The sequence below is a fragment of the Carex rostrata genome, chromosome 25, assembly GCF_964058835.1.
Source record: "Carex rostrata chromosome 25, lpCarRost1.2, whole genome shotgun sequence".
In the NCBI taxonomy this organism is placed as follows: Eukaryota; Viridiplantae; Streptophyta; class Magnoliopsida; order Poales; family Cyperaceae; genus Carex; species Carex rostrata.
This window is the reverse complement of record NC_135942.1, coordinates 5,751,019-5,766,268: the sequence shown is the minus strand read 5'-3', so window position 1 is coordinate 5,766,268 and position 15,250 is coordinate 5,751,019.

The following is a 15,250-nucleotide window of genomic DNA, read 5'->3' as shown; positions in this document are numbered from 1 at the left end:
TTGCTACATTTTCCCCAGATCCTTCCATTGAGATATCTTCAAAACAAAGAGAGAAAGAGATAAGGCATCAATACAAAGTATGAAATATGTAACAAGATCATCATTTTAAATATGAGAAAAATTAACTATTGACTAGCTAAACATGAAAATGTTATATGAAATGGTGAGACTTACAGCTAGGTCTAGGAGACTTATGATGAATATAGGATGGAATTTGTAAGCGGCAAGGCGTTAGGTTTTATAGGAGAGCCAGTACATCTAGGGTAAGATTTATATTAGGAAATATTTAAATTGAATTGTAGTTTTCTTCTCTTGTGCAATGAACATCTAGTTCAAGAAACTGTATCGGAGACCAAGATCCATTCTATAGTCAATAAAATTTATCGTTTTAGATAATATCTTAGCAAGTGACAACTTTTCTTTCCCAAGTTACTTTGGTGCATCCATCGAATGGGTGCTATATCAATTAATGAGTGTATATATTGTTTCGAATAAAATTAATTTGTATGTTATTCATAACTACTGAAAGGCGCATACAACATATAACGTTCCACAAAAAATCTACTATTCGAGGCCGTTACTGCAGAAATATTTTAGTTAGTACTGTCACCGTTTTAATTCATGTCGTACGTGTCGTTAAGCTAACTCGCGATTGTTATACTGTCATGCATTTGTTATTATTACACTATTTGAGGCCAGTACTGTGGAAATATTTTAGTTAGTAGTATCACCAATTTAATTCATGTCTATTTACGTGTCGCTATTTATGCTAATTCATTATTGTTATACTGTCATGCATTGTTTTATACTATGGTCTAAAACAATATTAAGAATATCAATGTCACTTTTCCAGACAAATAGCAAAAGGTATTCTCATCCAATTTTGTCAGAACTAAAAAAGAAAAAAGAACAAGAAGAAGGACAGAACCTAAATAACTACTGTAAATTGGCAGTTGGCATTTCGTATTGATCAACTTAAACACAATGCAAGCACAAAGATTTGTCCATAAGAGATGCATCATTCTTAAAACAATCAACCTAAGCAAGGTATTGCAATTAATTTTTTGTGCAATGTACTGCATATAGAGTATCAAATGTCAAGATACACTCAACGAATCTATGCATATCAGATCATAATAGATAGAATATACAAATAATATATTCTTTTGACAATAATGACAATCAACGACAAAGTATGTCAAACATGGAAAAAATAAATTGTGCATGTGTTCTCTGTAAATTAGACATTGTGAAATACAATATCTGAGGTAGAGCAACAGAAGTTTGAGTGTTAATTTGGAGCAGTTATGCATTTACCCTTTGTACTTCAATTGATCGATCCTTATGTTCGTAATTGCTTCTGCACTAAGAAAAACTATATCTTTAATCTTCTTTGCAACTAGAGAATCTTGTACTGTTCTTTTTTGTCCCGGTTCGAATTTAAGTCGATATTGGTTTAGCTATACAAATTATGTATTCTAAGAACAACATCTGGGTCAGTAGACTTAATTATATTATTTCTTGAATACTGACAATAACAAACTTAGAATTTTCCAATTTAATAGGAAATCTCAATATAATATTGAAGACAGCAACCTAGGAATTAGAAATTGAATAATGAAAAAAATTTGGCTGGCCACCATAAAACATTATGCTATCAGTAAGGCCAAAGAAACTTTTGTTTTCAGATACGAATTTGAAGTCCAGATCAATTCTGAGTATTATGGACAGAGCATTTCTGACTCTGTTTCTTCTGGTAACCACAATATATCATTCTTTTCAAGCAACGAGGTGTCCAAGAAATTTGGTTTTGTGGCTATGTATATACTACTATGTTTTTACTCTTTCTTCAATTTATATAAATTATCTATTCATTCGTACATAGGTTGGCATTTGTATACTGATTACTGAAATAATCCTTTGTCGTCTGATCCTTTGTTGTCGTATCAAGCTTAACCAATCTTAGTCTTATAACAAAAAATTAAAACAAATAAAATGATATGAAATTTGATGAGCTTGGTTACCATATCCATTAAGTTATCTCTTACTGACAATTGATGACAAATGTCAAAACAAAATAGAGAAACACAAAATTGTTTGTCTGATCAAACTACCGTTCTATAAAAAAATCATCTCGAGTCAAGTTTAAATGTCTATGAATGATTTAATGAATCTAAATGCAAACAAGAAGAGCCAAGTCATGTTTTGTGGACATAATGAATCAGAAGTTACAGATCTAACAAGAAGAAGCAATAAGTTGGCCTCAATATTGTGTTACCTCATACCCAAGATTAAATTTCTAATAGAAGGTGCTTTATGATATCTTGATATAACAAAAGACCTAGTAGATATGTAGTTAAATCTCAGTAAAAGATTATAGGGGGCTTAACTCATAATACCATACGCATTGACGTCACATGCATTTTATAACAAATTAAGTTTAGAAAAGAGAAAAGGATCCACCAAATAAATAAGCAATGGGCAATATATTGAAACATCGGGTAAAGATTTTGACAGAGCATGCAGTTTTTGGTTTCATACAGCGCTATTTTGATTCTATAGTCTGTACACTACATGAAGTCAGAACTGCTTTGTTAAAATCTTTACCCGAAACATCGGTTATGTTATAAATTGCCATTAATATCATCATAGTTTTAAGAAAAAATGGAAAATAAATATTTTTCTATTTTTAGAGTTCACAACTCATACCGGGAGCAAACAAACTAGTTAAAAACTTAAAGACGAAGAGTAAGATCAATCTCAATGCTTGTCATATCATTCCCATCATTGTTATCAGTAGATTTCTCTCCGGTCTCCTTCATGACCACTCCGGTCGAGGGCCCCACAATAGTGTTTCCTTTCTTGGCCTCATCTTCTTCTATAGGAGTAGATGACTGATTTGTATCAAATTGATTTGTAATACCTGTTGTATCATTAGCAAAGAAATCATAACTTCTAGGTACCCCTTTGTAATAACCAGCGAAATCCATATGATGTCCTGAGAGGAGAGTGGCACTTCCAGCCGGAGTTGCGTAGGAATTATTGGAATGATTTCTGGTGCCAAAGTAATAGTTCTTATTTGCGCGAATGTGTTGTTGATGTGCAAACGGCTGGAAATAATATTCTTTTGGGACCATACGGTTTGGTACGTCAGTTGGTCCATGAAAACGAGAAATATCTCCAAGAGGATTTTGATCGTTTCGGAAATTGGGGATGTGCGTCGGCATATTTGGAGGCAACAAAGGCTCAAACGGAGGTGGCGCTAGTAAGAATAAGCGCTCACGTTCTTCTCTTGCCTTTCTCATGGCCTCTCTCTGATGTCTATGGCTATTTTGGTGACCACCTAATGCTTGAGCAGTTACAAACACCTGATCGCAAAATTTACATGGATAAGTTTTTGCATGACTACCTCCTCCCTCCATTGAAGTGTCTGTAAAACAAAATTAGAAGATCTTAGAAAAGAAAAAAGAAATTAGAAAGAAGAAAAAGAGAATAAAAAACTTCAAGCAAGTGCAAATTTTCTAGCGAAAATGAAAAGATGTTTGAGAAAAACAACCTATAAGCCTGGTAATAAGAGGCAGACAATCTTACAGTTAGAATCTACCAAATAGATGAACAAGGAGGAAACTATGAAGATTTATGTTTTTTCCAGTTTTACTAAATGTGATTTATAGTAGATGTATTACATGTTGGCCCAAGAGCTTTGTTTGAAATTGGAAAGACTACTGCCATATTGTTCGTTTACATGCAAAAATTATGAGCTTTAATTGGATGTAGTTCTTGGAAGAAAATATATGTCTAACATATTAAGGAATAATATTTTCTGAGATATGCACATGGCATATAATGACCTGTCTTTCCTTTGATACTTGTAATTAATCTGCACTTTAATTAGTGAATGACTTATTATTTTTCTTCTATATTTCATTTGATGCTAAGGAGGAAACATTCATTTATACCAACCAGAGTCGTTTGGTCACATATGGAAACAGTATCAATTAAAACAAGAAGCATTGAACTTGAACGGGGAAACAATTTACGTGTTATCTCAAGCAAAAAAAAATTCTCAGAAATTGATATTTCATTGAAAATATATTTCGAAAACTAAATCATGATTTTAGTATAAGTGTCCAATTTGTATGGATGAATGTGTTTGAGTGAATTTATATATTTTGATGGGTGTAGGGCTAAAATGTCCCATTATTTTCGTGCCTCAATCATCATTCGCGTCCTTATCTCTAATTTTAAAGTCCAAACGATCGATTTGAACTGCTCAATGTGATCTCCATATTAAAATGTGCTTCAAGAACAAAATTTATATATTTTTAAAATAGTTTACTATTTTGTTAGGTAGGTACAAGATTATTGTTTTTATATGATTCAGAATCTTCTAATTTTGTACCTATAAAAAAAATAGTATTTTTTTTTAAATATAAAATTTGGTCTCTAAGTACATTTTTATATAGAGATCGATTAACTTTTTGGACTTTTAAAAAGAAGATAAGAATGTGGGGAATATGATTGGGGCACAAAAACAAATGATCAGTTTAACCCTAGTTATAATTAATTTTTGTAGGCAAATCCAAATTTTAAATGCATGTGTATATAAATAATGTTTCTTGGTCTAATTCAAAGCTAGTAGAACCAATATTTGGTCTAGTGACAAGACAATGTTCTTTGTGTGCGATGTCACGGGTTCAAAATTCATATGGATATTAAAATAGTTAATTGATTTGAGCAACTTTATACAAAAACAAAAAATCTTGAAACCTAGATTTTTTTAGAAAAGGAAAGGTCAAAGTACCTAATAATTAAAAGAAATATTTGCAATACTGTCATTAATTTCATGTCATTTAATTATCATATCGTCTAATTATAAATTATGTACTTCGCAATGCCAATTGGGCAACGCAACCTAAAGGTTTTAATGAATACTCAGATTCAATGACTCTGATTACTTTCCTGAGTCCATGCATTTTATGTACTGGATCTTTTTCATTGTTGGTGAGATTTTCATCCATGCTTTTTTTTTTTCTCTCTCTCTCTCTTTTTTCTATTATACCAAACAAAAATTTAAAGGTTACTTAATTTGAAAGAAAAACAGTGCAATTAACAAAATTGTCGGACCTACAAAGAATTATTTAAAACAAGAATTTTTTCCTTTATTTAATTGTTATATTTGATATCCATATTCAGTTCTACAGCTGATTCTTACATTACTTCCATCATCAATTCATGATATTTTCCTACAATATATTTCAAAGGAAAGCTTGTTCTTTCTTTACTTTCTTTTGTTTGTGTCTTTTGTGTGTATGTGTGTGGTTTGGGGGGGGGGGGGGGGGGGGGGGGGTGTATACCCTCTTCGTTTTTTTATTGACACGGAATTGCTGTTAATACTTACCGAAATATTTATTAATAGGAAATTAATTAAATAAATATCCATAATTAATCTGAGATTTTTCGAGATATAGGGAAAATGTGATAGTGTATAACGTCCAAAGGGACGTTATAGACCATCACAGCCAGAATTAGCGATACTAATCACCGCACTTATTAATTAATTTAAAAAAAAATTATCCTAGCCGTTATTGATTGTCACGTCCAGAAATGACATATAAATTTACAAAGTCAATGTTTACGCCGTGAAAGCTGATTGCCTGGCCGTCACAACCAGGATAATTTCTTTTTTTTAGTTAATTAATAAGTGCAGTGATTAATATCGCTAATTCTGGCCATGATAGTCTATAACGTCCAGAGGATGTTATACACAATCACGTTTTTCCTATATCTCGAAACAACTCAAATTCGTTCTTCAATTTGAATATTTATTTAATTAATTTTCTATTAATAAAAATTTCGGTAATACTTGCCGTCTTGGTTGCATGTCAGATTGTCAGTATCCACCGTAGCCCAATAATTATAATTATTTGAGGAACATTTTTCCTACCGAGTAATACACATAGCATATTCTTTGGGCCTACAATGGCCCAAAATTAATTTCTCCGTCTTTTCAAAAGCACACATAGGCCCATTTTTCTATTTCTTGGGTCATTAACTGATTTTGCTTACACTGGCCTCGTTTCATTTTCAATCTCTCTTGGGATCAAATTTCTGGCCTGGTTTAGTGGATCGGGCTTTTTTACTGTACATTTCATTAATAAAATAATTGCAGGGGGGCAAAAGAAAATTTAAGTGATTGCATATTTTTATAAACAAGCACAATTTTTTTTTTTTTAGAAAAGCCCCTAGGCGTAGTCTATTAATGAAACAAAAGTCTTACAGAGTTACAGAAAAATATAAAAACCTACAAATAGTGTGGGAAAAATGACACGGCAGAGCCGGCTCTGTCACGTAACGGCACGGTTACGGCACGTGTTACTATTTCGTGCCGTGACCATTCACGTATCGTGATTACCCCTTGACATTTTGGTCACGGCACGACTCTTAATCACGCAAGTCACGTGAATTAGGACCGTTATGCCTTAATCAAATGGTGAATCTTGAATAAACTAAAATTATGAAAAAAAAATAGTTAAACGCGAGAAACGTGACCAGCTACGTTTGGACACGGCACGCGAGTCACGGCGTAACTCGCTTGCCGTGACCACCCCTTGACATTTTGGTTACAGCACATTACCGGTCACTGTTCACTTGGTCACGACCAATGCCGGCCCCGACACAGGGCACCGAGGGCGAGGGCCCTGTGCCCCAAATTCCAAAAGGGCCCAAAAAAAATTATGTGTTAAAATTGAAAAAATAGAAATGTGATAGGGGTCAAATAAGTCGTTATTTACCCTATCATTTACTCTAATCCTAGAGAAATACAGATTTTTATTACTTTTAGGTCTAAAACAAGAGTAAAACGGAGTATTCTTGACAAGAAGTATTTGTTGTACGGTTTGAACGCAAATCGATGCAAGTGAAGCAAGGAACTGGAGCAAGAATCCAAAGATTCTAGGTAGCACACGGATGAGCCGAACCGCACACCCAACCGCGCGCTACTAAAGAAGCCATCTGCACAGAAATAACAAGGTACACTGACTTTGGATCACTTCCCGAGACCTATGCATTTCGAATATAAACTCGAAGCCTTCATGAAAGTTGTAGATCTCGTCATCTAGTTTCCAACCCAACCTTAATCAACTCAATCGGAGCTCGAATGATGATTATACAGCCAAAATACTAAAGATCGACGAGTCTGCGCGGTTCAGCACATCCGTGTGCGTACCAGTATCCGGCAGCATGCGTTTTAGCATGCAATTGCATGCGGTTCAGCCAGATCCGCACGAACTGTAGTTTCCAGAAGGAATGACAGTTATAGAACAACTTGGACTACAAGTTACTTGCTCTCCAAGTACCAATAACTCCAGAATGTTACACTAAGGGGCACCTCTAATTGAACAAAAACTGAAAATAAATTGCAATTGAAAGTAAAAGAGATGAGTTTAGAGAAATTGACACGCGGGATGATAACGGAGTTCGGCAAAACAATGGCCTACGTCTCCGGGGCTTCGCAACCTCTTTCTAGGTGCGCCTTTCTATTACCCAATATGAAAGGATTACAATTGTGAACCGTGAGCCCTTACAAAACGGGAAGTCACGGCCAACGAGAGATGAGCGCCGGCGAGCCCTTACAACCAAGGGAAGTCACACGAGCTACTCAAGAACAAGAGAAACACTCAATAGATCACTCTAACCTAATCTAATTAGAGATTAGTGAAGTGGATTTGAGGTTGTTTGAGATTGATTGAGAGATATTGAAGTTTTAAGCTCAATCAACAATGGTGGAACCAAGCTCTCAGAAAATCGCCTCTTTTGAAGTTTAGGGACGGCTAGGTTAGATTTGAAAGTGATCCCTTCGGTCTATTTATAGTGGCAGCTCAAAAATGAGCTGATTGAGCTAAAACGTTACAACGTTTTCCAGAAACGTTGGTAACGTTTTATGAGCCTTCAAAAGTCCGAGAGCTGCACCAAAACGTTACACAAACGTTTCAAAAACGTTACAACGTTTATAAAACGTTACATAACGTTTTGCACTGTAAAAACTTGATCAAAATCAGGAATTTCTGAAGTTTGGAAATTAATTAAAACGTTACCAACGTTTTAAACCGTTACCAACGTTTTAAAACGTTACAGAAAACGTTACCAACGTTTTAAAACGTTACAGCACCGTTTTTTGACTTTTTTTGACTTTTTTTGACTTTGATCGAGTTGTTTCACAGCGTTTTCTTAAGGTATGATCGTTATAACGTTTTACAAACGTTACCAACGTTTTTATCCTGTTGAAACAACATCAAAAACACTTTACCAAGTTTAGATTTTACAATTTACATTCTTGATAAGTCTTCATGATTTCTTCAGTTCAAGTATTCCATATTGCAATTCCATTTGACTTGAACCTGCATAATTTTAAAATAGAAGAAATCGTAAAATTCAATAATTGTATGTTTTTGCAAATTAGTCAAATAGACTAAAAAGATTATTGCTAGAACAACAATCTCCCCCTTTTGACGATTTGCAAAAACATACAATGCGAGTAAGTGCATAAATTGAAAAATTTTCAAATTGGTTCACCCAATTGTGATTTTGCATGTCAAGTCATTTCTCCCCCTTTTGGAAATCGACGAAAGGGAGAAAAATTAGCACAAATTAAAAGTGCTCCCCCTCAAAATATGCACTCCCCCTCAATTTAGTAATATGATGCCGATAATTCACAAATGAGATAAAATTGAGGGATTACTCTAATACTTCATGTCAAACATTTTACAAATCCATTTAAATGTCGCAATTTTAAAGCAATGATTATCAATCGACAAATCAATTCAATGCATATCAATATATCACACAACTTGTCAAGATTCTAAGATACACAATTCTACTCATTTACAAATTTTGCAATTTAACTCTTGACAAGTTATCAATTCACACAATTCAAATAATTCATACATCTCATACATACCAACAACAAATACCAAATTAACTAAGATATAGCAATTCAAGCAATTAACATTTTTGCATTCAAACCCTTAACAAGTTCACAATTCATGAGACTCAACAATTCAAGGATTTCGTGAAAATATTGACAATTTGGTTTTTGGTGTCGATATATATGAGTTTTTAGTTCTAGAGTGAGGAACCACATTTTGAAAATCATTTTAGCACTAGTGTTGTCACACATAATTGGTATGTTGCGGAAGCGAATTTCATAATCATTCAGAGTTTGGATAATCCATAAAATTTGTGTGCAACAACTATCAATGATCCAAGCATTTTCATTACGAGATTTAATCAAACACTCCTACCTTGTTTAATCTCCCCATTTGTTTTTAGCAATTTGAATAAATTAGGGGAGATTTAGTATAAACTTAAGCTACTTTAGCTTTAGGAACCCAAACAACATTTGGGTTGTTGTCTCCATTCCTAAACCTACACTCTAAGGAGGTATGGCCAATTTTGCAACAATAATTACAAAATGTAATTGATGGCTTTTGAGCAATAGAACCTTGCTTGAAAGTGGATTGGTATTGATGCTTAATTTCATGCATGCTACACATATGACTATCATGAGACCTATTTGCAACTTTAGATGTGACACTCTTAGTTTTGTTGAAATCAAATCGATTGTGATGTTGGGGAACATCTCTAGCTACACCATTTCTTTGAGTTTGGTTTTGTAAAGCATTTTTATTTTTAAGTTCATAAAACCATCCATCGGGTCCTTTGAAATAAGTTTTGTTTGACCCCTTTGGATTAAACATGTTCTTATCACTATTTTGAAAAGTATTTTTGTTCTTGAAATTTCTTTTATTGTACTTATACCTAAATGCATAATTTGGTGATTTTTTATCTTGTTTAGCATTTGAGGCATGAGAAGACTTCAATTTGGATGACTCCTTGTTCAAGGGAGTTAAACCCTTTTTGGTAAAGAATTGATAAGTTGAGTATTGCTCACAATTAAACTTAAGTTTGACATTTGGAATACTTGAAGTTTGAGAATGTTCCCCTTTTTCTTTTGGGCCTTGTATGTGATTGGATTTAAATGAGGATTTATTCTTCTCAAATCCAAGACCAACTCTATCTATTTTATGATAAGATTGATCATGTATCAAATTACTCACATAATAAGGATCTAGACTAGTGACATTTGAAGATTCACTAGGAGACCTTAATGCCCTATTTTCGGTCTCTAAGGTTTGAACTTTAACCTTTAATATGCCTATTTCACCTATGTGCGATGTTTTTAAATTCCTAACTTCACATTCTAACATGTCATTTTTAGCAATCAATTTTTGAATAATACCTTCCTTTTCAACCAAAATTCTATTGGACTCATCAAGGAGAGATTGCCACCTAGGTTCATCATCATACCGTGTTAGAATCTCATTTGTAAAATTGCTTGTATCATTGGTTTCTAACCGATTGGTACACAAGTCATATTTGGTCTCATCAATTGAATCATTATATTCTTCACCACCTTCTTCCTCATCGGTCAATTCATCTTCGGTATCAAGATCATTAAGACCAAAACTTAAATGTACCTCATTAGCGGAGCTAGTTGAGGCTTCAATTTCATCACCTTCCTTGTTGATGTTTCTTGATTTGACAAGGTCTTTAAGGAATTCGATGGTGATCTCATCGGTGATATTCTTGCTTGCGATAATCGAGTCGACATCAATTGCCGAGAGATCTTCATCTACACTTGCCATCAATGCAAGGTTTGTCTCTTGTTCATTTTCCGACTCCGTGTTGGATTGCTCGGCCTCGCTCTCATACGAGAATAAGGCTTGCAAGGCTTTAGCCTTTTTCTTGGCCTTGTACCCATCCAATTGGAAGCAAGTTTGAGTGGTGTGCCCTTTTCTATGACATGCGAAGCACGTCACTCTTTTATTCTTCTCTTCTCGTTCCTTGTTGTAATTTATTTCAAGATCAAGCATGTCTTGAAACATTTTGGATAGGAGAATGGTATTTTTGGAGGTCTTATGATCAATTTTGTTTATAAATTGATCATTTGAGAGACAAGTGTTTGAGGAGCTAGAAGGTTTTCGGTTTTGAGCCGGAAATGCCATGGTTTTGAATTTTGAACTTTGCTTTGGGTTTCCGGATTGCCGAAGTTTCTCTTCAAAGCTTCGTAAGTGTGCATAGAGGTCATCCGGTGTGAGTGCGTCATGTGTGCCTTGAATTGCTTCTAGCGCACTCACCAAGCCGGACCATTTGTCTCTCATGAGCATGATCCTCAATAGCTTCCCTACAATTTTATTGTTAGAAAGCGGTTCTCCCAACTCGGTAAATTCATTTTGGATATGCATAAGTCTATTATACATATCCTCAATGCTTTCGCCATCTTCAACCTTAAAGGTTTCAAATTTGGTTTCTAAACCGGTTAATTTGGTTCGTTTAATTTGGGTATTTCCCTCATACCGGTTTACAAGAGCATCCCACATTTCTTTTGCGGTTGAAGAGCTACCAAAGATTAAGGCAACCGATTCACTAACCAAGTTAATTATGGCATTAATTGCAAGATCATTGTCTTTCTTGGTTTGTTTGGATTCGGGAGTCTCGATTTTAATGTCGGTGGTAGTGGTAGTGAATATTGGTGTATACCCCTTGTTAACCACATCCCATAACTCAAGAATGTTTAAATAATTGATCATGGTTTTCTTCCAATGCATAAAATTTTTGGTCGAATTGCCAAAAATTAGGGGTTCCTTCACGGGTCTATAGGGTGTCATTTGACAAGTTGATCTAACTCTAATTAAGTGTGTCTTAATTTGAGTAACTTGCTCTGATACCACTTTGTTACACTAAGGGGCACCTCTAATTGAACAAAAACTGAAAATAAATTGCAATTGAAAGTAAAAGAGATGAGTTTAGAGAAATTGACACGCGGGATGATAACGGAGTTCGGCAAAACAATGGCCTACGTCTCCGGGGCGTCGCAACCTCTTTCTAGGTGCGCCTTTCTATTACCCAATATGAAAGGATTACAATTGTGAACCGTGAGCCCTTACAAAACGGGAAGTCACGGCCAACGAGAGATGAGCGCCGGCGAGCCCTTACAACCAAGGGAAGTCACACGAGCTACTCAAGAACAAGAGAAACACTCAATAGATCACTCTAACCTAATCTAATTAGAGATTAGTGAAGTGGATTTGAGGTTGTTTGAGATTGATTGAGAGATATTGAAGTTTTAAGCTCAATCAACAATGGTGGAACCAAGCTCTCAGAAAATCGCCTCTTTTGAAGTTTAGGGACGGCTAGGTTAGATTTGAAAGTGATCCCTTCGGTCTATTTATAGTGGCAGCTCAAAAATGAGCTGATTGAGCTAAAACGTTACAACGTTTTCCAGAAACGTTGGTAACGTTTTATGAGCCTTCAAAAGTCCGAGAGCTGCACCAAAACGTTACACAAACGTTTCAAAAACGTTACATAACGTTTTGCACTGTAAAAACTTAATCAAAATCAGGAATTTCTGAAGTTTGGAAATTAATTAAAACGTTACCAACGTTTTAAACCGTTACCAACGTTTTAAAACGTTACCAACGTTTTAAAACGTTACAGAAAACGTTACCAACGTTTTAAAACGTTACAGCACCGTTTTTTGGCTTTTTTTGACTTTTTTTGACTTTGATCGAGTTGTTTCACAGCGTTTTCTTAAGGTATAATCGTTATAACGTTTTACAAACGTTACCAACGTTTTTATCCTGTTGAAACAACATCAAAAACACTTTACCAAGTTTAGATTTTACAATTTACATTCTTGATAAGTCTTCATGATTTCTTCAGTTCAAGTATTTCATATTGCAATTCCATTTGACTTGAACCTGCATAATTCTAAAATAGAAGAAATCATAAAATTCAATAATTGTATGTTTTTGCAAATTAGTCAAATAGACTAAAAAGATTATTGCTAGAACAACACAGAACACGTCCCCCTCTGCTCTAATACGTCCAGGAAGCCTATAAACACCAATCCCTTTGTATCAATCTCTCATCTTTCAATTTAGCAAGTTAGGGTTAGTTATAAGGCATATTGGAGCGGCACAATTCTGCCTAAGGGCAGAATTGGCCAAGGACAGAGGCAAGGCAACAGTAAGAAGGCAGAAGAGACTCTCAAGTTGTACTCCTTTCATCTCTTTTTCTTCTCTTTTGTTGTATCATGTCTCTTCTATCTATTTTCTTTGTGTAATTGCCCATGAGAGGCTAGATAGAACCTTTTTAGGGTAAAGGCTTGTAATCTTGAATTCTTATGAGTTTAATCTAGTTGTTCATTTACATTATCTTTGCACTATGATCTGAATTCTTACTGAGATTTTATGCATTGTATTCTTGTTTATTGTGTGTTTAAAGTGACATCGTAAGAATGGAGTGTACAATCCATTCATACCTAATTGGGGTTAACCAATATCCGAAGAATATAAGTTATCATAGATACAAGTAGAATAGACTGGCCGATTGACCTCTTGTATTCGAACCACAGTTAAGGGACCTATTAGGATATGGTTTAGCAGACGAATGTCGTATTCCATGACTGATAGTGGGGTAATCTTAATTGTTGTTATTACTAAAGACTAGAGGAAGGACCGACCAAGTGAACTTTATCCTTTTGTAATATTAGTAATTATGACTTATCATTAATCTACATGCAATTGTGCTAAGTACCCGATAAGGACTTATTCAGTTAGGGTGTTGTGAGACTGACCAGAGATTAACACTAAAATAGGATTAGCAGCTCTCAAATCATAAAGATACCAGTACAGGGCGTATACGGTTCTGGCCAAACCGTTTGCGATTCCGACTGAAGTTGAAACCAGACTTTGTACTGTTTACCCAGAACGTGTGTGGATGGTGACAAAGTCGCATGCTACTAAGGAACTCTACAACTGACAAGTATTAGCAGTAGTATGCGGTTGGTGACAGACCGTGCGCAATTGCAATGACAACCAGAATCTAGATTAGATGAATATGAATGATAGATAGCTTGATCCCTAGAATCATTTATTACCTTTAACCCTCTACTACTTGATTGATCACCTTAAACACAACATAACTCAACCAAACAACCCTAGAATTAGTAAACAACTTAACCTAAATACACTATCCATGTGGATCGACACCAATCTATACTGTACGATAGATTCATACGCTTGTGAATCGACAATAGAGTAGACATTAGGGTTATAATCTAGATTAGATGAATATGAATGATAGATAGCTTGATCCCTAGAATCATTTATTACCTTTAAACCTCTACTACTTGATTGATCACCTTAAACATAACATAACTCAACCAAATAACCAAACACAACCAAACAACCCTAGAATTAGTGAACAACTTAACCTTAATACACTATCCATGTGGATTGACACCCCAATCTATACTATATGATAAATTCATACGCTTGTGAATCGACAGTAGAGTAGATATTAGGGTTATAAATATTATTAACATTGATTTCCACCATGTCAAAAAATTAAACTTCCATTCACGGACAGCAGGACCAAAAAATATTTCTAATTATTTTGTTTCTTCGCTCTAAGGAAAGGTTGTCAATCGTTCCTTTTTTTCCGTTTTTTCATTTTTATCATTTGTTAAGAAATTTTCTCATTTTGAAAACCTACCAATTCTTCAATAGTGATAGCCGACTCAAAAAATTAAAAACCTAGAAAATTGAAAATCTAGTTTCGCCGTTTCTTCTCTGTAAATCAATAAACGAGTAAACGAGTAAACGAGAGAAGAAATAAATTAAGAAATCTTGCTCATCTCACGAGCAGTGGCAACGACAGTGACACAGCGCGGAGCAGCAGCGGCAGCGTCACAGCGCAGGGCAGCTGCGCCACAATGCGGTGCGACAGCGACTGAACTGGGTGAGGCAAGGCGGCAGACCACGGCCTCTGAATTGGACTGTATCTTCCTCATTAACTAGGTTTTATCGTTCTATTACTTTGTTTTCTTTTTTATGATCTATTGACATATTAATAAAAAATAATTCGCTTCTCACAAGCAGCGGCAGTGACACAGTGCAGCACGACAGCGGCACGGCGCAGCAGCGACTGAACTGGGTGATGCAAGGCGATAGACCGCGTCCTCTGGATTGGACGGCCTCTGCCTCATTACCTAGGTTTTATCGTTCTATTACTTTGTTTTATTTTTTATGATCTATTGACATATTAATAAAAAAATATTTATATTAAGATCTCAAAATTTTGCCTCGTCCCGGGTCTCAAAATCTTTAGGACCGGTCCTGATCAC